Below are 10915 nucleotides of genomic sequence, written 5' to 3'. Positions count from 1 at the left end.
GCAGTGTCCAGAAAGAGGTGTTGTTCAGCTTGTAGGGCACCACAACTGCTTCCACCCACCTCCATCATCATCATCATATGAAATTACTTTTTGTCACAACAAAAAATAGTGGCTGGTAAAATATTTGAGTGGCTGGTAAAACATTTTGTCCACCAGCCACTATGGCTGGTGGACAAAATTTTTAATTTCCACCCCTGGTTGTAGTATGTGGTTTATATTGTGGCTGACAGGTGCAAATGCACAGCAAACAGATAAATGCACTGCAAAAGGCAAAATGCACTGCAAACACATGAATAATACAAACTAATGCAAGTAAGAAAAGCTGCAAACTCACTTCACAAAACAGAAGTGCACCCGACCACTAGGAGGACTCAACGACCAAGTCATACGAACCGAGGTGAAGATAGTTTTTGGTTGGACATTAGATATTCGCGCTTCCTGAATTCTGGCATCCTCCTGTCATTTGACCTGGTGCTGGCAGTGGGGTGTCGGTCAGCCCTCCGCCATGTGCTCCCTCCTCCTAAATCTAATGGTTGGCTTCATTAACAAATAACCAAACCAATGACACTTGAAAACAAAAGGGAAATAACCTTCATGTCATGTGAACCTCTGACAAAGAGTTAATGTTAAATTGTTTCACTAGACTGGACAAATAATACACATCTAATTTAATCTGATTTTAAAGCATTTCATATTTTAATTAATATTTTTATAAAAAATTAATGGTTCACCTTTTGTCAAAACATGGAAGCTATTGAGAAAACAACATAATTTTTTCCTTAGTCCAGTCCAGATTGCAAGTTTGCTGCTTTTCTTACTTGCTGTTTCTTTTTTTTTTTTTTTTTGGAGTGGGAGTGGGGGGGTTGCAGCATGTTTTGGTTTGTGTTTATTCATTCCTGTGTTTAATGCGTGTTGTTTTGCCATTTGCAGAGCATTTAGTTGTTTGTGGCAAGTTTAAGCCTGTCGGCCACTGTAGTGAGTTTAGCTGTGTTCTGCTAAAATATGCAAAGCCTTCCCTGCAAAAGACATAATTTGGATCCAAGCATATAGATTTATATACATGTAAGCTGTCCATGCCATAGCCACTAATATATCCCCACACCCAGAGGTAAAAAGAATACTAAAATAATGTAGTCCAGTAAAAGTAGTGTTACTCTGTTAAAAGTTTACTGAAGTACAAGTAAAGTTACTTGTATAAAAATCTACTTAAGTAGAAGTAAAAAAATAAGTCATTAAAAATTTACTCTGAGTAAAAATTATTAGTTACTTTTTTACAGCAGGAAGTTCATTTTATAAAAATAAATTTTCAGGAGGTCCTGGTGCTGGTCAGTGGATTACCAGTGAACTGGACTACAAAGTGAGGTTAACAGTTTAGCTGCTATGTGCTGCTCCAGAGCAAATGATAAGTTTAGTTTTAGCCTATATTGCCTTTAAAAAACTCTGTCCACTCACTAACTTTTTTGTTTCTTAATGTGATTCCAAATAGAAAAACTTAACTGATGTTGATCAAACATTGATGTTTCAATGTTCAAATTTACCACAACACAAGATTTATTCTGGTATATATGCTCATTTTATAATTTAATTTATAAAATGTAATTTACGGGTCTAATTTTAGGTAAAATAATTCCATCTGACCAGATTTCCTTTTTTAAATTAACTCACATCACTTTCAGTAAACATGTGATATGCTTGTATACCTCAATCTACTCAAACTTTGCACCTCAAGAAACTGCAGCTAGACTTCAATGAAACAAATGTGTGCATTGTGCAAAATATTATCATCAGAACCATAAAATAAACTGATCATACAGCTTCTTCAAATTAACTGACCTATCACTTTAACATTCAGACAGCTTTGGATGTATATGTCTTAATAAAAATATTACTGTTCAAACTTTTATTGGCTGGTCATTTTACTGGGACATCCACTGAGATAAGCAGACTGTAATTATAGTTATCAAATAAATAAATTTATTTATTATAGTCCTGTCCACTTATTGATTCTCTGAGATGTTTTCAGATGTTAGTTCTGTTTATGAGCAGAGTCAGACACTGATGTTTGACTAATTTTCACAAAGGCTCTATTAACTATGAAAGCCTTGTTTTTACAATACAGCATATTTTAAACTCACCACCACGCAGCGACTGATGCCAGGTCTGAGTCTCTCTGAGTTAACAGAACTAACAGCAGAATGAAGCAGCTTCCCTTCTTTAACTTTGAGCCAGAGTGTCTCTTAAACATGGCGGCCAGGAGTTTATTTCATTATTTTTAGCTCAACTTGAAAGAAAGTTGGGGTGTAGGTTTAACTGTCCAACAATTAACAGGTGACATGCTGACAAGCACATCTGCCAAGTTACACTCCAGGCGCTGAACGAAGCAGTCTGCTGAGTGGGCGGAGTTTGTACACAATATCTGAGGGTTTATTTTACAGGGAAACTCCAACTGTGCAAGCCATCATCACTTCTAGCCAGATCATAGACTGGCAGTCACATGACACACATGACACAGTGGATATATTGGTAGAAGGATGTTAGAGATGCAGCTGCCCGGAAAAAGACAAAAAGGAGATATATGGATGCAGTTAGAGAGGACATGGAGGTAGTTGGAGTGAGGACCGAGCACACAGAAGACAGAGATAAAAGGCGACTCCAGAAAAGGGAATGAAAGAAAATGGAGATAAAACAAGGTAATAAAACAAAAAAAATGAAATGCTAGCTAAAAGCCAAAAGTAGTAAAAAGCTAGCTAAAAGTGGCAGAAGGCTAGCAAAAAGCTAAAAGGAGCTAAATAGTAGTTAAAACTAAAAATTGCAAAAGAATACGTATGCTGAAGCAGATTTCAGTGACAATGTTTTTGAAAGAATTAAAGAAATTTCAATGTATTTCTATGGGAAAATATTTGTAAATAAAGTTAATTAATTTGAAAATATAAAACAATTACAAAATACAAAATGCATACCACCCCCCACAACAATGGATATTTTCTGTTGTAATAACATATATTTGTACAAAAAGGTGGATTAAATCACGACGTGGTGGAAGAAACTAGAAAAAGGGTATTTAGTGGTTGGAAGGCTTCCTGAGATAAAGAAAAGCAGTTCAGTTGAAACCTTTTCCAATTTTTCGTGCAATTGTTGCATTATTGCTCTTTTTTCTTTTTTTCTTATCTTCTAGTGGGAAGAAGTCAGTGGCTATGATGAAAACATGAATACTATTAGGACAAATCAGGTATGTAGTGTCTTTAATAACAGTCAGAACAACTGGATACGGACAAAGTTCATCCGCCGCCGTGGTGCTCAGCGCATCCATATTCAGATTAAATTTTCAGTTCGGGACTGTAGTTCAATACCAAACGTCCCTGGATCCTGCAAAGAGACCTTCAACCTTTATTTTTATGAATCTGACTCTGATGTGGCCACTAAATTATTCCCACCTTGGATGGAGAATCCCTGGGTGAAAGTGGACACTATAGCATCTGATGAAAGCTTCTCTCAGGTCAAGCTTGGTGGTCGCGTAATAAAAATCAACAGTGAAGTTCGAAGCTTTGGACCGGTTTCACGCAATGGGTTCTACCTTGCATTCCAGGATTATGGAGCCTGCATGTCGATTATTGCTGTCAGAGTCTTCTACAGGAAATGTCCCCAGGTAATCCAGAATGGTGCTGTATTTCCTGAGACTTTGTCAGGAGCAGAGAGTACCTCCTTGGTGGCAGCCAGGGGAGTGTGTTCCTAATGGTGAAGAGGTGGATGTACCCATCAAGCTGTACTGTAATGGAGATGGGGAGTGGATGGTTCCCATTGGGCGCTGCATGTGCAAAGCTGGATATGAGGCACTGGAGAATGGCTCAGTCTGTCAAGGTAAGAAACTCATCAGTATTTCTCTTTGTGTTTCTTTTATATAACACTGAAGTGAAAATTGTCTTAGTTTACTCTCACAATAATAAATATGATTTAAGTCCTGGCATTCCTTGAAGGGATGAATAAAGCCTGCTGCCTTTCTTGTGAAGGTTTTAGACTCAAACCATATATTGAGAAATACTGAGGTTTCTGTCATGAAGACCTTTTCATTTTTAAGGACATTAACTGGTTGAGAGGCAGTGCTTTGACATGTGTGATCTTTAATCCAGAAAGACCCAGGTAAAAATTTAATCAGCTTTTTGACACTGAAAAGTCTCTAATTGAACCAAAGCCACTAATCCTGCTTTGTGGTACAGGACACAGGTCTACAGTTCCTCATCTGTTATTCAGCCCAGCTTTATAATCACTCTTCCTAGCATATATACTCCTTAGATTCTTCAGCTTATTGTCAGATCCTCCCTCCTGTCCAGGGTGCTTTTGATAACAGCTATCTCTCAAATGGTCACAATGTGCAATGCCATCAAAGAGATGTGCAGTGTAGCTTTTGTTTACAATATCAGCTGTTGCCTCATGCTGCACAAACCTGTGCAATGATTATATTCTGGCATAACAGGCAAAAGCAATTTTCTTGTTTAGTGCAAGCCTATAGCAGCAATGGTGTCAGTCCTGAAAAGAAGCAACATAGGTTGGGTTAATCTTGCTGAAATTTGAGAGAGTTCTCTTGCTGAATCAATGCAATTATATAGGGAGTTGTACCCTGGAGTGTAGTGCAACCATGGTGTATAATGTAGTAATGGGGGTGTTCTGCAGATGGATAAAGCTTGCCAAGGGTGCAGAAGAGGTCAAAAGATGTGGAAAATAGAAACTTTTTGGCAAAAACTTAGTGTAGCACACTAAAAATGTTTTCCAAATTTGCCATATTCCAGATCATTCAGTGTGTGGCGTCACTAGGGTATAATGCTGATACTCTGCTCCTCACAGCAGGGTAACCAGAAGTTGTCAACAACACTATCTTGGGAATTGCACCCACTGAACTAGATTGCCAGTAGGCACTCGAGGTTCGTGACCAAAGAGAACAAGACTTTTCCCCAAAGTTAATTACAGTTTATAGTTTCATGTTTGTTTTTTAAAGAGACAATCAAAACATAAGGAACCACAATAAGAAGGGAAGTGCACAGTACTGAGGCCTACCAGCAGGGGGAGGGCAGTCCAAATGGGAACTGGTTCCTAAAGTAAATGAATAAATCCAAAGTAAAGCACCGCAAACACTTGTGAACAGGCATGCAGTCGTGAAGAAATCCCAACACCGGCCACTCGCACAATACAGGTCCAGTCTCCCTTGAGGCCCCTCCCACTACCTTCGGCTCCCAGCCTGGAAACAAAAGGGTGGGGTTAAACAAGCAAATACAAAAAAAAAATACAATTTAAACTTTGACAAAGACTAAAATGAGGTTACCCCCAACATAATTAAAAACATATATACTTTAATAAAACAATCTAAAAGAACCCAAGGCTGCTACCTTCAGCAAAGCTGGAGGCCACACCAAGCAATAGAATGCTTTAAAATAACCAATTAAACAAAACCGTTTAATTGGATGGTTTCAGAGTGATGAAACAAGGTAAACTAAACAAAAAAAAAATGAAAACCAGGCAGTGAAACAAAACAGCAGGGTCTCCAGCGAGCTGCAGCAGTGTCAGAGCTGAAATTAAATCAAAAGGTTAATAGGTGATTAACAGAAGTTGATAGAAGGCAGAGGAAACCACTGTCACCTACCAGAGCTGGATGCATCCACCCCAACCAGAGAATCCTTACTGGCCCACAGTGGGAGGATCAGCCTTCCAATATGTTCTGTTTTACATCAAACTGCACTGGGGAGGGTGAATTGCAGCCACACCCCAGTACCAAGCAGGAAACTTCCAGTGGTTTCTAGATTTAAACAATTCAAGTCAAACACTGAAATTGTAGGTCTTATGCAGAAGGAGAAACATTACTTACTGATGTTTGAGTTTTGGACCTGCACACTACACAAGCAACCTTTCCAATGAGGTGCGACCAACTGCCAGCATAAAGCAACCAGGTGAGAGAGTCTCCCTTTTATATTCTCCACTCATCATGAGGTGATTAGGTGCCAGGTGTTTTGAATACTGGGGCAGGCTTCTTCCTGCTACAAGTGGGAGCCTTAAGGATAACAGATGTTACTTCAATAATGAAGTGCTTTTATATGGAGGGAAAATATATATTCACATATTTGATTTGCAAGCAGGATTTCATCTCTTGCTTTCAAAACTTTTAACGCTTGCACTCAAACCTTCTGCTCCCTTTCAAATATTCTCTTTTCTCTCTCTCAAAACGTCTGCTCTCTTTCAAATATTTTCTTTTCTCTTTCAAATATTTGTGTTTGTGCAAAGATTTCCTCCTTGCACGCAAAATTTCTCTCTCTCTCACTGATCGGATCTGCGCTTGCGGATTTTTTCTCCTCTCTTGCAGAGCTGAGCACCGTTACCTAGCAACCGTTCCAGCCAATAGAATGACAGTGTTCCTCTGGGCGGGGGGAGACTCCTCTGGGGTGCGTTTGTTTCCTTCTAGTGGAAGTGGTAGTTTTAAGTTATCCTGCAAAATGGATCGGCACCAACAAAACTCTAAAGTAAGTACAATTTTCATGGCTAGTAACTTCTGTTTATTTCACACAACTGTTTAATTTTGCCTTAGTTTATATGAGTTTATATGAGTTATATGAGTTTATTCATTTATTCATTCATTTATCATCACAAAGCCAGCACAGGTGAAGCAGAGAAACACTACTTATGGTTTCTGCTACGTGTAAACAGTGTTAGGGGGTCAGCCTGTAGCTAATTGTAGAATGTAATCACAAAATAGCAGCAGCTTTGTGACAGCAAAACTGAGTTTTCTCAGTTAATTCACCTCCCTTTTTTGTGTTTTTTGCAGTAATTGTGGTTAAATCCAACAACAGTTATAAGTCAATAAGTTATATTCCATCCACCCCTTCATCATCTAAACCGCTTATCCTTGCAGGGTTGGGGTGCTGCTGCCAAGCTGATGCTAATTAGCTATAGCATGACTGATTCAAGCCCTCCTTAAGGAGAGTTTAGCTGTTCTCTAGAATCAAGATAAATCTATACCAGAATCCCGTTTTCAGAAGTGTTTATTTAGCAGCAGAGAGTGTTCAGTAGTTTACTGTAAAATGATATAAAGCTATTAGCATTGGGGCTTGCTAGCATCAGTGTAGCTTTGTGACAGAATTGCTGCTGAGTATTACTGCGTTCACATGGAACAGTGACCTCCATCTATTTAATGAAAGAAGAGAATCTGTGTTCAGGTTTCTGTTGGGTGATTGCAGCTGTTGCTGGTTTATAATCGGATCCTGTCGCATCAGGAGCTACAAACTGACTCAAAGCTAAGTTTCAGTGAAGCTGTGGTCCGTTTCTAGGCTGCTTAGTTTTTTCTATCCTAGATCAAACCAACTGATTAAAGCTGCATATGAACATTTTGTCTTCATACAAATAAATGTTTTATAGAGCAATTCAAATATTATTAAAATGTTATTTTTGACAACTGATTGTCTAAAAGACAACAGCAGCTGATTCCCAGTCTTCTGTGTGGTCATTTCTATTTCAGTCAAAACTTATTGTAGAAAATGTATCAGTCAGTAGGACAGTTTAACCTCCAACCAGATATTTTACAGATACAGGGAGACCTACTTATTTTAAAATAAAGCTAACTTAAAATGAATTGCATATTATCAATGTAAGTTATTGTTAAATGTGCTGAGCTGTGCTTTAATTAAAGGTAACTGATTGGCTAATTAGTGTCACATTGGTAAGCAGCTTGTCAGATGTATTTAATATCTGTTTATATATTTTTTCAGGGAATTCTAGGTGCTTCCAATATTCTTTTGATTATTTTAGCATGTAAAATATTTATTTTCAGGTGGGAATAAATGCAGGGATTTTGTTTAATGAAATTAATGCATAATTATTAACTTATTGATGTACATTTTCCCCTTTGTTTTTGATATATGGAGAAAATACAGGACCTGGTGTCTGTCCATTAATTCTCCTTCAGCCTCATCTCCAGGCTTCAGTTCCTGTTCTAGACATTTGTTGGATCCAGCAGCTTTTCTGTTTCTGTTTCTGTCTGCTGTTTTTGAAAAACAAATGTATTTGTAAAGCTGCATACAGATTCATTAACTTTTTTTTGGAACTGGAGCTGATCTATTTTATCAGCTAATTGTACTAATTTGGGTTTTGTTAATGCTTTAGCTTTAGATGAGTTTATAAATGAAGATTACATCATCTGTCTCGACATTTTCTGTGTCTGTATTGCTGACATTCAGATATTTCTGTGCTTGTGTTTTGCAGAGAGAAGGTTGAAGCTTTTCACCAGTGTCCCAGTCTACCAGGCTGCTACACATCCTTTGCCTGTCAACTTCAACTATTATCAAGTCCTTCTTGATCAAGAAAAACATGAAGGCAAATATTCTAAATAAATCAAACATTTTGAATAAAGTCTTTGATTTTTTTTTATAATGTAGACACGGTTTGGAGCTCTATATATAAAAAAACTTTTCTGGCTGTGAAAATTCCTACATTTCAAGCCCTCGTTAACTATTCTTGCTAATTGGCCTCAAAGCACCATGGCCAAGGTGGAGTATGTATACCTTTAATGCCTGGAGATGCAGATACTATATGTACCAAGTATCGTATTGTTTTCATCTAATGATCAGAGTTATGCCCAACTACTTACTTTCATATTAAAACGTTTAGATTCATAGTTTGTGGAACAGTCGGTACTAAATGTAGGATGCTACAGTTCTGCTTTGTGTTTGGGTCCACCACTCTGTGGACCATCAGGGTGGATGCTGAAATATGAGGATAAGTTTAAGTTTGAAGTTCTACATCTCTTGATTTGGTATTTCATGTACATTAAAATTTGCAAGAAAAAGTCTATTAGCATCAGATTCTCATCTCAGTTTAAAAAAAAAAATTGCAGTGAGTCTGAGGTGTCCCATGCAAGCCCAAAGGGAGCTTTTGTATTTTTCCATCTGCTTCATCCCTGATATTTTATTCTACACCTCCAGATGCTCCTATGCAGGACCTCAGCCTTGTTCCCAATAATACTGCGATAGTAGCAACTTGTGCATTCCAAATTAGTAAAGGGATGGGGGCTTATATAGCTTCTTATTAAGTTCCCACTACTCTGAACAGCACAGCTCCAGTAAGAAGCAGTAAAGTTTCACGAATGAAGAAGACATCCCATTATTAGTGTTTTCTGTGAAAGGTTGAAGTACAGCAATGGCATGATCACAGGTTATCTCAACAAGTGTTTTCCCACCCTGGTCTTCAGGACACACTGCCCAGCATGTAGGCGATGTTCCCTGCTTTAACATTCCTGATTCAGATGATTACATGAGTGCTCAAGCAGGGAAACATCTAAAACCTGCAGGGCAGTGTGGCATGAGGACCATGGTTGAAAAACACTAGAATATGATGAGAAGAATTAATATTTTCCAAATAAGCTAAAAATATGCTTTTTTTTACTGCAAATTCAATAAATAAATTTTAATACAAGTTACATTTTGTGTTTACTCTGTCATTTAGCTTGACTGAATTTTGAATTCTGAATTTTCCAATTTTAGCTTTCTTTTCTGTGTACCGTCTTTAGGCATCTGGGAAAAGTTTGTCGCGATATACTCCACTTTGTTTTGAGCTGCTTTTCAGTATTAAGCAGGAGAATACAGCAGTAACACCAGAATACTGCTTATTTTGGTCTGTGGCCTTCAAATATGGCACCGACCGACTGTGCGAGAAGTAAGCGCCCCACAACGTCACTGCACAGTGACGTCGGTTCCAAAGCTCTATTGTAGCCTCACAGGCATACTCACTAGAAGGAAACAAACTCACCCCAGAGGAGTCTCCCCCCGCCCAGAGGAACATTGTCATTCTATTGGCTGGAACGGTTGCTAGGCAACAGTGCTCAGCTCCGCAAGAGAAGAGAAAAAAATCCGCAAGCGCAGATCCAATCTGTGAGAGAGAGAGGTTTTGCGTGCGAGGAGGAAATCTTTGCGCAAACACAAATATTTGAAAGAGAAAAGAGAATATTTGAAAGAGAGCAAACGTTTTGAGTGCAAGCGTTAAAAGTTTTGAAAGCAAGAGATGAAATCCTGCTTGCAAATCAAATATGTGCGCTCTCGACTTATGGCAAGATTTTCCCTCCATACTTTTAGCCAATTCTCTGCCACCAAACAGGAATAGGCTCTACCTACTTGTTTAGGTTTAAATAAACAGCAATACTTGCTCCTTTTTAGATATTTCAGCATTCTGTTGTACAATGTTGTTCTTGACAAAAGCTGATCAGTGGAAAACATTTGTTTTGATCTTTAAAAATGATATGATTAGTTAAAAAAAGATGATGAAGCAGTTCAATATATATGTCAATGTCTGATGCACACTATATTGCCAAAAGTATTTGCTCACCCATCCAAATTATCGGAATCGGGTGTTCCAATCACTGCAATAGCCACAGGTGTATAAAAATGAAGCATGTAGACTGTTTTTACAAACATCTTTGAAAGAATGGGTCACTCTCAGGAGCTCAGTGAATTCCAGCGTGGAACTGTGATAGGATGCCACCTGTGCAACAAATCCAGTTGTGAAATTTCCTCCCTCCTAAATATTCCACTGTCAACTGTCAGCTGTATTATAAAAAAATGGAAGTGTCTGGAAAGGACAGCAACTCAACCACGAAGTGGTAGGCCATGTAAACTGAGCGGGGTCAGCGGATGCTGAAGCACATAGTGCACAGAGGTCACCAACATTCTGCAGAGTCAACAGCTACAGACCTCCGAACTTCATGTGGCCTTCAGATTAGCTCAAGAACAGAGTATTGAGAGCTTCATGGAATGGGTTTCCATGGTTGAGCAGCTGCATCCAAGCCATACATCACCAAGTCAAATGCAAAGTGTTGGATGCAGTGGTGTAAAGCATGCCATCACTTTAGAGAGCAGTGGAAGCGTGTTCTCTGGAGTGACGAATTGCG

At 38.5% G+C, this 10915-nt stretch overlaps 1 pseudogene across 1 annotated transcript in view; it reads left to right on the top strand.

The window, feature by feature from the left end:
• LOC108230607 overlaps positions 1-6366 on the top strand; it is an 8065-nt pseudogene extending 1699 nt beyond the window's left edge. Inside the window, exons 2-3 of the transcript XR_003038772.2 lie at positions 3176-3858; positions 6347-6366. The product of XR_003038772.2 is annotated as an ephrin type-B receptor 2-like (transcript). The remainder of the gene's footprint in view (positions 1-3175; positions 3859-6346) is intronic.
• Positions 6367-10915: the final 4549 nt, after the last annotated feature.

This window comes from Kryptolebias marmoratus, linkage group LG8 (assembly GCF_001649575.2).
Source record: "Kryptolebias marmoratus isolate JLee-2015 linkage group LG8, ASM164957v2, whole genome shotgun sequence".
Taxonomy (NCBI): Eukaryota; Metazoa; Chordata; class Actinopteri; order Cyprinodontiformes; family Rivulidae; genus Kryptolebias; species Kryptolebias marmoratus.
The sequence above is the reverse complement of the archived record's forward strand: the minus strand, read 5'-3'. Positions and strand labels throughout refer to the sequence as shown.